The sequence below is a fragment of the Danio rerio genome, chromosome 5 (genome assembly GCF_052040795.2).
Source record: "Danio rerio strain M-AB ecotype USA chromosome 5, GRCz13ab, whole genome shotgun sequence".
Lineage (NCBI taxonomy): Eukaryota > Metazoa > Chordata > Actinopteri > Cypriniformes > Danionidae > Danio > Danio rerio.
This window is the reverse complement of record NC_141025.1, coordinates 46,041,507-46,057,288: the sequence shown is the minus strand read 5'-3', so window position 1 is coordinate 46,057,288 and position 15,782 is coordinate 46,041,507. Positions and strand designations below refer to the sequence as shown.

General features: G+C 35.8%; 1 long non-coding RNA gene across 1 annotated transcript; it reads right to left on the bottom strand.

Annotated features, from left to right (window-relative positions):
• Positions 1–6,636: 6,636 nt before the first annotated feature.
• LOC141385592 (uncharacterized) lies at positions 6,637–15,149 on the bottom strand. Its single transcript, XR_015491684.1, has 2 exons — positions 15,036–15,149; positions 6,637–8,009 (listed from the first exon to the last, which is right to left on the bottom strand). It is a non-coding gene; the product is annotated as an uncharacterized LOC141385592 (long non-coding RNA).
• Between the last annotated feature and the right edge of the window lie 633 nt (positions 15,150–15,782).

Below are 15,782 nucleotides of genomic sequence, written 5' to 3'. Positions count from 1 at the left end.
TGCACTTAAGAAGATGATCGTAGTGTCAGGCAGACTTGAGGGTGTCTGGTAATTTCATGGTCCAGAAAGTGCTTTTTAAGGTTATTGTACTGTCCTCAGTTCACTTAAAAGAAATGAAAACACTCTTCAACACAAATTCAATGTCAACATTTTAGCTGCTAATGTAACGAGACAAGGACGAAATATTGGAAATATATTGAAAAGTAAAAAAGATGGAAAATGTATAAGTTGCAGGTGACATTCTTATAATGCAGTATTATACAAAACAATTATAATCATATAATACAAAATAAAATTTAGGATAGGAGGCACAGTAGCTCAGTGGTATACTATGCACTGTCGCCTCACAGCAGAAAGGTCGCTGGTTGGAGCCCCAACTGGATCAGTTGGCATTTCTGTGTGGAGTTTGCATGTTCTCCCTGTGTTCGCATGGGTTTCCTCTGGATGCTCCGGTTTCCCCCACAGTCCTAAGACATGCTCTATAGGTGAATTGAAGAAGCTAAACTGGCTGTAGAGTGTGTATGTGAGAGTGTATTGGTGTTTCGCTGCGTAAAACATATGCCGGAATAGCTGGCAGTTCATTCTGTGGTGGCAATCCCTGATAAATAAAGGACTAGTTTAAAAAGAAAATAAATAAATGAATAAAATGTATGATGTTTTCATATAGGCCTATGTAGATTTATTTCAGAGATAATTTCAAAACTCAATGTGTTCCCTCAAGACTCCCCTACTGGGTTTTATTTGAGGAGTTTCAGTTAATGAGTGAAATAAGATCTGTAATAGTAATAACTTGCCAGAACCTTTTGTTTCTAACATAACTTACAGAGACTCACTGCACAAACATTCCTACTGTTTTTGCTTTGAAACATTCTTTTTATAAAATGCTTATAGCAGCTTCAAAATTTGTGCTTTCAGTATGGATGTGCCTGATTTACGTTGTAGAATAAAAAAAAGCAATTTTATTCATAAATTGAAAAACCCTTGAGTGACACGGTGCTGCAGTGGGTAGCGCTGTTGCCTAGCAGCAAGAAGGTCTCTGGTTTGAGTCCCGGCTGGGTCAGTTAGCAATTCTGCGTGGAGTTTGTATGTTCTCCATGTTTCCTCCGGGTGCTCGGGTTTCCCCCACAAGTCCAAAGACATGCGCTGTAGGTGAATTGGGTAAGGTAAATTGGCCGTAGTGTGTGTATGGGTATGTAAGTTTATGGGTGCATTTTTACGATGCTGCATTGGTCTACTTTCATAAAGCAACATTTCAAAGTACTTCATTTTTATTTATTTATTTTTTGATTTTGTATGCAAGTCAGATGTTAGAAAGCTGTGCAGTCAGTTCCTGTGTTATTTTAAAGAGCCCCTATTTTGCATTATAAAATGTAATATTTTGGTTTTGGGGTCTCCAACATCAGTCTGATATGCATGCAAGGTCAAAAAACATGTTGGTTGTCTTATAATATGCATTCATTTGTACCTTATTATCCCAACGAATCCCATATGATATGTTCAGCAATTCTCTTGTTCTCAAACCTCTCCTTAGCGCAATGCTAATCTGCGGTGATTGGTCTGATGACCCAGTCTGTTGTGATTGGTCGACTGGGTTCAGAGCAAGACAAAAAAGAAATGCCCACCATGGTTATGAAGTAGCAGAGTATGTGAGAGCCCAATGCAGGAATGCAATTAAGCAATGCAGTTAAGCACCAGTATATTACTCTACTCTTATACCTAACGCCAAGTAATAATGACACACATTCAGTATTAATCCACACAGTGACAGTTGAACTATTTTAAAAATTGACCGCGCCAGACGTGTGTATGGACAGCTGATAGTGGCCATAATAAGGCAGATGCAAGCACAAAATAAGGCTTAAGGCAGATGCAAGCACAAAATGCATTTAAACTAAGGAAGAAGCACGCGTCATGTTTTCAATATGGGTTTAGACGCGATACGTGAATAGCCCCATCAAGATTTAACCTGAGAGATGCATTACAAGCACTGATCTATAATAGATATGTGCGGAGCAATTACAAGTTACAACACACAATTAATTACACATTTTGCAAACTACAGAAAGTGAGGCCACTATTTTAATCACACTTAGGGTGCTTTCACACCTGCCTTATTTAGTTCGATTGAATCGCACTAGAGTTCGTTTTCCCTTTTGGTGCAGTTCGTTTGGGCAGGTAAGAATGCAGCAATCATACTCGAGTGCTCACCAAAAGCGGACCAAATAAGCGTACCGAGACTAGCTTGAAGAGGTGGTCTCGGTACGCTTTCAAACGAACCCTGGAGCGATTCATTTGTGGTGAGAATATGATTCGTACTAAAACAGGTCCAACCGCAAAAAGCACTGTGCCTTTTGAACTAATTCAGCTGCCGTAGGCCGATGCGTTGTGCATTATGGCATATGGAGGAAAAAGATTTGTTGACAGCGCTTTACCAACAGTGAGAGAGAGGGAGAAAAGGGGGGGGGGGGGGCATTACCTGATGGATCATTGGTAATATTTCCGCAAGATGACCATGTCGCAGTTTAGCTAAATTAATTCACACCTCCTCCTGAAGTGACGTGCGATGCATTAAAACATTGTTTTCCAGCCGCAGCCGCGCTTCATTCTCGAAATGTATAGTTTGTCTAAAGCTGGCATACAATCAGCCAGCGCAGTCGTCCCTCCAGAGTAAAAACGACATTTTGTGTCTGCCAGTTTTGTTTACGTGCGGAGTTCGTTGGCGTTTTCCCGCACATAAATTCTAACCAAACAATAAGCAGTTTAGGAAATATGTTTAACAACATCTGGCCAATGAGAGATTTTGATTTTGTCAGATGACTGCATTTTGGTTTGTTTCATCTGGTTCGAACCAAAGCCAGCAGTGTGGTGTGAAAACGACCCAAAGACGGCAGAAAATAAATGTATCATTTATTACGCTTGGTCCGGACCAAATGAGGCGAACTACAGATGTGAAAGCACCCTTACATCTGGAGGAAGAAGATTCTGGTCCATATGAACTGTAACAGTTACTGACAAAGTCCCATACATAATAATCTCTGCTGATCCTTCCTTTTAATAGCAAATGGCCGACGAGTCCTGCATTGCAGCACAGTTTTATGTTTCAAAAATCTGAAAAAATGACAGGAATTAACACAGCACTAGGTTGGCTATACTGTGGTATTGTTGTGAAAATAAACTTTAACCCGTTATTCCCCATGCACATCCGAATCTTTCACTGATCGCCATCTTCGTGTCATGATCAGCCCTGGCGATCACCTGCACTCTGCTAGTTTCTGAAAGGAAAGGAGCGTTCACGTTTTACCGGAACATTCAAGGTTCTTCATATTTTGTCATAGAAGATCCAAACACACAATGAATAATTTATTCGACTCTGAGTCAACTATTTTGTTAAAGAATCAATAGTTTTAAACACAATGCAATTCAGATTTAAACCTCAGCTGGGTGTTTTCATTCACCTAGTGCTGTGTTACACTGCATGGAAGCTAATTTTTAAAAACCTATAATAGGGGTTCTTTAAGATCAATTAACAAGATTTTTTTCCCAGCTAAATTTCATTGTGGCTTCATATAGCTGACATGATGTCCATTTAATCCCATTGTTGTTTCAGATAAATTCTAATCATTTAATTTTATATATAAGACTTGGTTTTCAATCAGACCATGACCACCTTGTTCTGGTGAATAGTGGCTTAACATATGTCTAAACCAGAGAAATGCACCAGACTGTGGCGCAACTGCTCCAAATGTGTCAGGTTGAAAGTACCTATAAAAAACTCTTAAAGGTCAAGGACTTTCCTTTCGTACACTTTGAAGCCAAAGACAGACACACTTTTCCTTTAGGAAATGTGAATATTGTCTGGATTATCCTCTAGTTTGTTTAATTCCACCAGTTTTCCATTCATAAACAGGCCGAGTGGAACAGGTGACTCAAATGAATTTTGGATGGGGACAAAGGGCCTGTATCTACGCTTTAAAACCGCTTCTCTCAAAGGACAGGCCACTAGCTTATGCAAATCCACCCTGTGCATGTCAGTAATTTATTCCATGGAAGTCACACAGGCTTCAAAACATCCACTGGCCTTCAAGGAAATGCTTCTGAGACATACGGAAGAAAGAAAAAAAAAGAAATTGCATGCAGGATTATTTCCTGTGATGTGATGTCCTTATGGTAATTGTGCAGCCGCTTGGCTTGTAGGTGTTTAAATTGATTGTTACGGTTTGAGTCTTTAATGGTAATACATTCTTGTACGGTTGTGCAGGGAGTTTGTATGACTGCTATTTCTCGTTCAACCTCAAGGTAACTTAATATGATAAATTCTGAATATTATCTCAAGGGAAAAAATCATAACGAGTTTAGAGACAGTTTCTTTATCAAAAAAAGGAACTTGCTGCCCTACTGGAAATACATAGTAAATATAATAGTAATGTTTAGTGCCATTACATTATCCATCAAAGATTGACCTCCCCTAAACTCACTCTGATAATCAACAAAGGATAAGTGAGTCCTGTTAGGGGATTACCAGCAAAGCCTTTGTACGATGGACACAGACCAGGAGAAATACGATTGAAGAAAACATTACTAAAGAAAATAGTTTGGAGTTTCATCAGCAGAAGCCAACTTCAACACTCACACAGTCTCGCTGCTCTGCTACAATCTCAAATCTGCAAAAATTATACTCTAACACAATAGTTCCCAAACTGGGAATTGGGATCCCCTGGGGTGTCACACAACAATAAGAGTGGTTAGTTGGTGATTTCAAAAATCAAATAAATTGTTAGTTTGTTGAAACTATTAGAATTGCCATATTTTAACCCTAACTAAGAAAATATAAAAGAGAAGTTGTTGCAACAACATGCAAATAAAAGGCATAATCCTTCCACTGGACTGTGGGCCCTGGAGTGATTTACATAAGCTTAATGAATTTTATGGCACCATGTTAAACCAAGAACAGACTTGTTGTGCCCACCCATCTCATTAGGTATGGTTAATGTTGAAATTAAGCAAATTAATAAATTACAATAAAAAGGATAGGGCACAGTGGTCCCTCGTTATTCGCAGGAGTTACGTTATAAAAATAGCCTGCAATAGGTGAAGTTCCTGAAGTAGTTTGCTTTATTTTTTGTACAATTATAAACGTTTCAAGGCTGTAAAACCCCTCACTACACCCTTTATACACTTGACAGGCATTAACATTTTTACACTTTTCTCTCTTGTTTAAACACTCGTATACTTCTACCTTCCTTAGCATGTCTAGAACTCCAACTTTTTGTGCGACGGTTAGCATCTTTCTCTCCCTTTTGGGTATAGTACCGCAGGTGCCTTTGACAGTGCAGAAAGTCTTGTCGACATTGTGGTGTTTGTTGGACGTTGTGGTGTTTGTTGAAAACATACAGTACAGCACTCCAGAGTCATACTACTAGTGATCAAACATTTATGTATATTTGGCAATCTGGACGCATTTTGTACTGTAAAGTAGACACGACATGTAGGAGATTGATTGACAATGCTCTACAACCAATCAGGACGCAGAATACAATGCGCTGTAAAAAAAAAAAAAAGCTTGTCAAATTTGCACAAAAAAATCGGCGAAAATGCGAGGCCGCAAAAAATGACCCGCGTTATGGCAAGAAAACACTGTATTAGACTGTTACAATTTTGTGTTGTCAATGAGCTTGTGATTATAAAACTATTGGTGTAGTGTTGTGCGTAACATTTGTATACATCTATACAGCTATCTCTCTGCAGCTCTAATATGGTCACCCACTGAAGTTAAGCAGGGCTGTGTCTGCTTAGCATCTTGTTAGAACACTACATAAAAAAACTGGAAGTGGTTTTAGTGAAGCCAGCATAGGGTTGCTCAGCCTGTGGTCTGTGTGGGTCCTAGTGCCCCATTATAGTGAAGGGGACCCTATACTGTCTCAGTAATTATTATACAGTTTATTATACAGAAACAGCTTTCTAAACATAATAGTTTTAATAACTAATTTCTATATTAACTAATTTGTTTTATCTTTGTCATGATGACAGCACACCATTTTCTAGATATTTTTTAAGATACTAGCATTCAGCTTAAAGTACAATTTTTAAAGGCTTAACTTAATTACATTTATTAGTCAAGTTAGGGTAATTAGACAAATACTTGTATAATGATGGTTTGTTCTGAAAACAATCTGAAAAAAAAAATATATTATGGGGGCTAAAAATATTAATCTTAAAAAGGTTTTAAAAATGTTAAAATCCAATTTTATACTAGCTTTCTCTAGAAGAAGAAAAAATTATAGGAAATATTGTGAAACAGTCCTTGCTCTGTTAAACATTGTTTGGCGGGTCATGGGCTGCATAGTTTGGGCTTAGACAATCTCTAAACATAGACAATCTCCACATCTGTAATAAAACTCAGAGTAAAATTTCTAAAAATTTTAAAGAAGCAAACTAAGGTCAAAAATATCCCTTATTTCCGTGGTCAGTATGACCCAAGAGGTGATATTATCCTCTAGTCTTCTTCTCTCCTCTAATGAAAAACACAGACATGGAAATATACATTTATTCATTCTGGTATTACTATTGCTACTATTACTAGTACTACTATGAATTTTATAATTATGGCTGTGTAAATAAAGAAACTTACAATTTACAGAAATTTTAAAAATGCTTTATTTTCGTTACATTTCAAGTTCCAGAATCCAGACACTTTTGTTAAAATTAAAACACAAACAATGATGAAACAGAACAAAGTACGGAAAAACTGTGCAAGCCGAAAAAAGTTAATGAAGCAGAATATGGGGTGTGTTGTAGTGACTGTCCAACAGCTACAGCAGGCTTCACTTAGTTTACATTTAAACCACATTCAAATGCTTCTAAAAGATAGTCTTGCTTTGGTGCCACTCCTTCCATGATAATGAAGATTTTGTACCTTGGGATTTTATCCCAAAACTACAGGATATGATGGATTCACATCTGCAAAACATGCTTTTCTTACTAGAGTTTTTGTTTTGTTTCTAGTCCAAATATCTAAAAATGTAAACTTTAATTCAAGAAGTATTTTCTAGACGGGTAAAAAAGATTGTCTTGTTTTAATAAAATAATATGTCAAAAATGTGCATTGTCAATGGTGCACTGCTGTTCATCTGTGTGCTCAATTGTCATGGCCAGAAACTTTCAAAATCCTCACACACTGAAAAATTGTTGCAAACAATTTATATGGGTTGAGATTAAACAAAGAAATTAAATTTTGTAATGTTCAAGTTAATTTGTTTGTTCCCATTCAGCCCAAATAAATTGTTTTCAGCTACTTAACTTAAAATCATCTGAATTTTTTTTCAGTACAGGGAATTCAGTTTTGACAATATGAGGGCAGGATCTCACAGAGTACAATGAAATACAAATGACAACAGACTTAACTTAGTTTTTAACATTCAGTAATAACAACGTTGCATGGTCACCCATCAACAGTCCACATGAGAGAGTTCCCAATGACCTGATAACCCTGAGAAAACGACGAACTGTGCATGCTAAAAGAGCAATGACTCAAATATTATTCCAGTTTCACTCTGAAGAAGGTTGACACTAAGGTCATAATATAATTTCTGCACTTAATAAAATTGTATTCATAATCCAATTACAGAAAGGATGCCAGTCTATTTTGGAGTGGTCATCATCCAGACACCCTCTCTTTCAGTTCTAAGAAAGTGCCCTAATCGATCAGCGGCCACGATTTCCATTAGTTTGCACGCAACAGAAGAGGGTTGTCAGTCTCTGTGAGATGTCAGGTGGAAGGGATTGTTCCCGCAGGATCTAAACTCGTATATCCAGCCCACAGGGTCTTTTCTTGAGAGCCAGCAGTAATTCTCTGAAGACGGTTGTTGTGTTGATGTGTAGCCCAGGCTTCAGTAGAGCCTTTAAAGATGTCTCCATAATCACAGGTCACTGCTTTCTCATCTGCACTCTTACCATATTCCTGAGGCACGTCTCACGCTGTCGGCGTTCTCTGCAGACTGAGCCATTGACAGCTGTAATGACAGAGACAGTTTCATGCCGTGAACTCACAGCGACTGTCAGAACAGCAGAATGTCCCAGACGCATTCAAACAAAACCTCAAGATGCACTGCTCAATAATAACTTTTAGAAATGTGTACACTGCCACTAAAAAGTTTGGGTCAGCATTTTTTTTTTTTTTGAAAAAGAAATTACTTTTATTCAGCAAGGTTGCATTAGATTGTCAGTGAAGACTTTTGTTACAAGATGAAAAATCTATTTTAAATAAATGCTGTTATTTATTTTTTTTTTTTAAAGGATTCTGGACATCACATTTGCATCACAGTTTTAAGCAAATGTTTAGTTGCACAATTTAAATCAAATGTATAAAAATCAGAAATTTTTAAGTGATTTCCGAAGGATCATGTGACTCTAAAGCCTGGAGTAATGTAAATAAAAGAAACAAAATAAGGGTCCCTGTTTAAGGATGATTGATTGATTGATTGATTGATTGATTGATTGATTGATTGATTGATTGATTGATTGATTGAAGCATTCATTGCAGAAATAAATTCAATAATTTGAAAAGGAAATATAAAAATATATAGAAAATTACTTAAAGACATAAAGTGCAATAGCATTACTTTTTTCTTTGCAGCTACTTGTTATAATAAATGTGTGCATCAGACAATGTAAGACATCCAAACAATATACGTTGCATCTTTTTAGGACAGCAGCTCCAGGCCAGGAGCCTTGGATAGAAGTTTTGGAGGAACTGACAATCACCTTATTTACTGAACAATATAGCACTAAACGATTTATCTTAAGGCAGATTACACTGACCACAGAAACATCACATATCCTTTTTTTCGAATTTAAAACAAGCACTATAGATCAAACAAAATGTACCATAATTGATTAGATGTAAACTGAATTTAATTAAATATACTGTGTTATTTCAGGAAAAAAAAAAAAAAAAACATTTGTGTATTTAAATTCAAAATAAAGTCATGTGGACATATTTTGATCCAGCAAATTACTCAAAAGTAATTCATTGTTTCTATATATATATATATATATATATATATATATATATATATATATATATATATATATATACATATATATATATATATATATATATATATATATATATATATATATATATATATATATATATATATATATATATATATATATTTATTTATATATATTTATTTATATATATATATATATATATATATATATATATATATATATATATATATATATATATATATGTGTGTGTGTTTCTCTATATATATATATATATATATATATATATATATATATATATATATATATATATATATATATATATATATATATATATATATATATATATATATATATATATATATATTAGTTGAAGTCAGAATTATTGAATAATTAGACCCCTGAATTATTAGACTCTGTTAATTTTTTTGCCCCAATTTCTGTTTAATGGAGGGAAGATTTTTTCAACACATTTCTAAACATAATAGTTTTAATAAATCTGTTTTTAAACTGCTTTTATACCTACACACACACACACTTCATTTGAAGTCAGAATTATTAGCCCCCCTTTGTATTAGTTTTTTGCTTTTTTAAATAATTCCCAAATTATGTTTAACAGAGGAATTTTTACAGTATGTCTATTAATATTTTTTTTCTTCTGGAGAAAGCCTTATTTGTTTTCCGCTAGAATAAAAGCAGTTTTTAATTTTTTGAAAACCATCTTAAGGTCAATATTATTAACTCATTTAAGTTCTATTTTTTCGATGAGATCAAAATTATCTTTGAGTTTCATTTTCAATTTAGAGGGTGTTCATGTTCAATTTGTCTATGACAAGTTGCAAAAATACACTTCAAGGTATTGGCCTGATAACTAAAAATCCTTTAAACCAAGAAGCATTACTAGACATGTATAAGTACATATGAAGAGTTCAAATGCAAAAACCTCTAAATGCCGTAATTTTCATCAAAAATGACACTTTTTCTATCATTTAAATTCATATTTTTTATACAATATTGTATTTGTGCATGTGCATTAGAGCTAAATCTGGAGCTTATCGAACAAAATGGATTACGATAACAGTCCAAAAACTAGTACAGCCAAATTTACATGTTATAGAAAAATACCAAATACAAATTTTAAAAAGAGGAAACATCAAGAGAAGAAAAAAATTTGGAAAAAAATTGTTGTAATTTTGTCGGTTGTATTAATATTATTAATATTTTTGCAATATTTTGCTTAAATTCAATTGTATTATCTTTCAATTTCTAAATATATTTAATAACTAAAATATTATTTTAAAAAATATATCAGTTTAATAAATCTGTTTTGTTTAAATGCACCGAAACACATTGCCTATATTCACTGAAAAATGGATAAAAAAATTATTTTCAAAATGGGGTATACTCAGTTATGCTGAGCACTGTATAAAACATTGTTTTATTTTCAGAAAAAAAATGACAAAATTAAGGAAGCTTCCTCTTAAAACAAGCAAAATAATCTGACAGTGGGTTGAGTAAAATAATCTTGTTTTTGGTTTATCTTACTTAGCCCATTGGCAGATAATTTAGCTTGTTTTAAGAAACAAATAACTTAATTTTACATATTTCTGAAAACAAGACAATATTTATATTGTATATCTGTATGTGGAATATAAACCGGACTAATCTTTATGGTAAAAAAAAGCTGTGTAAACTTGTTTATTGTAATTCATGAACACAGAAAAGAATACACAAAGACTAACAATAACAAACACAACATGTACTCTGTACAGGCCACATATAGAAATTCAATTAAGGCCAGCCAATAAAACAAGGCAATTGCAGTGAAACTACAACACAGGGCACAGAAAACCTTTATAAGTCGATGTAACTTACACAAAGGGGAAAAACAGGTTACAAGCAACATTATAACCTCAGTTTGGTTTATGTCAACACAATTAAAAGCATTTACCCAAAATCATAAAAAAAAAAAAACAATAACAACACTCGTTTTATTAAAACATGAAACATTTAATGTGCAGGATTACACTTTTTTTTCTCTCTCTGCAGCTGTATTCAGCATTCAGCCTGTACAGAATATTGGCTTATTGGTGACATGATTAGAAGTTCATTAAATGTGCACTAACAACAGGCTTTACCTTAGTGTTTTAGGCCTACCAGCAACCTGCCCTTGTAATTGGCTATAATACAACTTGTGTACATTATAGTAAGCTGCAATGTTGTACAATTACCCAGCATCATACACCGGTGTTTGTTTCAGAACGCATTTAATATCTCACTATGAATATTAATTTCTTCAACAGTCCCAACAGGACCAAAGGTTAATAAGTGCAAATATTCGCAAAAGCGTGACAGTCACAGAATCGCTCTGACACACGTATAAAACTCGATTAAGCAGATGAAAGAGAGGATCTGAAATGTCTGGTCAGGTGCGGAAGAGTGTGACATTCAATTTCATGTACCAATACTCATTTAAAAATGCTAACAGGGACTTTCCGGAGAGGGTCAACATCGAGAGTGTTTAAAGAAATCATTATGCATTCTCCAAACACGCATAGGCAGCGCAGTTCTCATTACTCTCCAGAGCAATAACAAGAATGAACTCCACACCTTCTCAGAGGGAATAAGGGGGGCTAGATAGAGTATTAAAGCAAGGATGAATGCAAGAGAGAAAAGCCCCTGGCAAACCCAGGCCCCCCTGCTGCTTCTGACATGAAAACTCCTGGCTGAATAATGAGCTCCTCCATTCCGGTAACTCTCTGCATTCGGGATGAGAGGTGCTGCGGCGTTTTGTGCGCACCGCTGTATTGTGTGATCGCGTCTCCGAGCTCACCCATTTATGAATATTTTGCTTGGTGTTGCCGTGGCTGGTTAGGATTAACTGCCTGTAATAAATGTGCCATCTGCACAGTCTGGAGAGCATTGTTTTGGTTTAGTCTGCTGGGTGTTTTCTGGACTGCTGTATATTAATAACAGCAGCATTTTCAAGTCATCTGTGACAAATCAAAATATATTGGAGTAGAGTTTACTGGAAACTGGTGTACCAAAAAGATGCATGTCTACTTATCCTATATGTTCACTTAAAGTACATTCATTCATTCATTTTCCTTCGGTTTAGTCCCTTTGTTCATCAGGGGTTGCCACAGCGGAATGAACTGCCAACTTATCCAGAATCTGTTTTACACTGTTTTACTTCCAGCTGCAACCCAGTACTGGTAAGCATCTATTGACACACAAACACTATGGCTAATTTATTTTATTCAATTAACCTATAGACGAATTGCCAACCTACGTCACTCATGACGTCACACAGTTGCAAAAAAAGACCGGCTGCATTAGCAAACATGTCGTGTTGTGCGGTAGGAGGCCAAAATTGAAAGTCCACAAATAAAAAAACATAACTTTTACCGTACACCACACTGCTTTAATGCCAATTGCAGACGTCTTTGGCTAAAAGGGAGCTGAATGAAGTGATGACCTAATTAAAAATGCTCGACTCTGCAGGTCTCATGTTCAGCATAAACAGTTAAACATGGTTAATTGAACTGCTGAAACTGAATGCTAAGAATAAATCGTGAAAGTGTAAGTTATTAAAGTAAAGCTGGTTTTATATTCACACGTTCATTCAGTGACAACTTGTGACACACTCCCTATATTGTTTACCACGACACTTTGAAAAAAAATCGGTCTGAAATAACCTGCAAGTGTGACTTGAAAACAACACTAACACTGTTTTTTTGACTGTGAACAATGTTGTACTTTAATAGTCATTGGCTGCTCATATGATTTCGCTATTTAGAGTTTGCAAATAATACTTTTATGAAATTATATTATTAAGGAGAAATATTTATAAAACCAACTTTACCTCTTTGTGTAAGTTCATATACCCTGCCATACAGGTGCAGTTCCCTGACAGGTTGCAGTTGTTTTGCTTGTTGATGATTAATTACCCAGGCCTTGTACAGTTCAGTCTTCTTTCCTTTTTTTTGGTTAGGCAGAACCTCGGTTTTTAGCACTACATAGTTTTGAATCTGGTAATCATAAAACATTATTTCTTGCACATGACCACACAGAACAACATTGTTGGCATCCAAAGACTTGTAGGCCTTTAACAAGAGGGGTCTGGCTGCAGACTCGGTGCAGTGCAATCTGAGCTGCATCCAATGCTTTTTTAATGTGCTCCCCTAACCCCAACCCTAACCCTACCCGTCACAGTGACATCACTCACTCCATATAGAGCATTGTGTCTGACATTGCATTGCTGAGTGATGCAATCTCAGCTTGCATCATAAAGGGTGCATCTATTGCCTTTAATTTCTCTCTTGTAAGATCACTCGGAGCTTCGATGAAATTCTATATTTGGGGCTGGATGCTTGGCCATTTTGTCTTATCCAATATCCACTGGGAGGGTGTTATAGCAAATGGACCTGTCAGATGAACGCCGCTCACTTTAACGTTAATTTTGCTGAATCACTGTACTTATAACTGGGTGACGAGCTGTTATAATACGCTGAAAGCATTGTGTAAATAATATAGAAATTGTGTAATCAATATATCTTATTTCTAATACTACAACAAACTCTGTACAACCACATTGGATGTCATTCCCTTGCTGTAAACGCTAGTGCTCCTGGGTTTTTTCCTGCCACCTCCCTGCGCATGCATCCTAAATGTTTACAAACATAGTAATTTGTTTATACCACATGTCTTTGGACTGTGAGGGAAACTGGAGCACCCAGAGGAAACCCATGCGAACACCAGAGGAGAACATGCAAACTCCACATAGAAATGCCAACTGGCCTAGCTGGGACTCGAAACAGATGGCGATGCAATGGTGCAGTAGGTAGTGCTGTCGCCTCACAGCCAGAAGGTCGCTGATTCAAGCCTTGGCTGAGTAAGTTGGTGTTTCTGTGTGGAGTTTGCATGTTCTCCCTGAGTTTGCGTGGGTTTCCTCCGGGTGCTCCGGTTTCCACCACAGACATGCAGTACAGGTGAATTGGGTAAGCTAAATTGTCCGTAGTGTATGAGGGTGTGTGTGGATGTTTCCCAGAGATGGGTTGCAGCTGGAAGGGCATCCGCTGCACAAAAACTTGCTAAAAAAGTTGGTGGTTCATTCCGATGTAGCCACGCTGGATTAATAAAAGGACTAAGCCGAAAAGACAATGAATGAATTAATAATATTAATAATAATAATAATGTGCAGCAGTGGTAAAGTATGTAGCACAACCGCCTCATAGCAAGAAGGTCGCTGGTTTGTGCCCCAGCTGGGTCAGTTGGCATTTCTGTGTTTAGTTTGCATGTTCTCCCCATGAAAATACCCTGTTCAGCTATTTGTTTTCTTAAACACTATATTTTTTCAACCATTTGTATCTGCTTGTTTATTTGACAAAATCAAATGCCTGTAAAGGCTCTGTTCACATTCTCTCTGCAGGCAAAAAGCTAGTTAAATCTACTTAAATCTACAGTAAAGCCTTGTGCCGTTGCCGTTCTTATGTCTGGATGACATGCTTTCAGGTGGCACTAATATAGGGCAGGAATTGTCTATAGCAACCATATGTTCTGCTTCTTGTCGTTTTCTCTGTGCTTCTTCCCTTTTGCTGTTTCCCTCTGTTTGTTTTCATCTGTCTTTCTCTCCAGGGAGCATCACAATCAGCAGCGGATGATGGGATACGAGGCCCTGCAGCAACTAAAGCATTGCAAACACCTGCCAAACACACACATACACACACACACACACACACACACACACACAAACACACACACACACACACACGCACATACCGTCCACCTTCTTCTTCATTCTCCAGCACACTCCTGCAGAGGTAGCCTTGAATCCCCAATGTGGTTGTTTTTTGTATTTGTCAGCAGAAACAGGTCTGCCGCTGCCCCCTGTTCAAATCCAGCTGTACATGCTCAGCCTTTAAATATCGTACCAAGGACCGAGGGTTGCTGTGCACTTTGGATGCAAATGAAGGAATTACAGTGACAGGATGGGATTGTGTTGGGCTGCCAACCTTGTGTCTCACCTTGTGGTGCGAGCAGGGACTGTATCTGTACCCGTCATCGCAGCGGGACAGATCAATCCATACAGCTCAGCATGTGCAGTTGTGGTGACAGGCCTGATGAACCTACGACCTTCCTTTAAGCAGAGAGAAAGAGAGAGAGGTAGAGGAGGTCTGTCTATGCGGAAAGAGAAATGAATGCAGCACTTGCTGTGAAATGTCATTTCCAGAGTTGGTAAAACTTGAGTTGCAGCATTATGTTTTTGGCATTATATCTCAGTTTATCATTTGAGATTTGGTATAGGTAGCCCTCTGACTGTCTAAGACTCTATGCTTTTGCCGAAAGGCTTAAAAGCACCTTTTTCCCACTGAAAGGCAGTTTTCATTTTTACCAATATGTTTAAAAATGGCTGAGTATTTATTTTATTTATTTATTTATTTGCTTTTTATTATTTTATGTTATTATTTAATTTAATTTAATAGATTTTTTTTATTTTATTGTATTTTTCTTGGTTTTTATTATTGTTTTATTTTATTTTATTTTATTGATTTTATTATATTTTATTTTTTATTATTTTATAATTATTATTATTTTATTTTAAAATTTATTTTATTTTTGTATTTTATTTTATTTATTTTATTTATTTTATTTTGTTTATTTTTATTTAATATTTTATTATTAATTTTATTTTAGTTTAGTTTATATTTTATTATTTATTTTTCAATTTTATTATTTATTTTTCAATTTTATTATTTAATTTTTGTTTATTT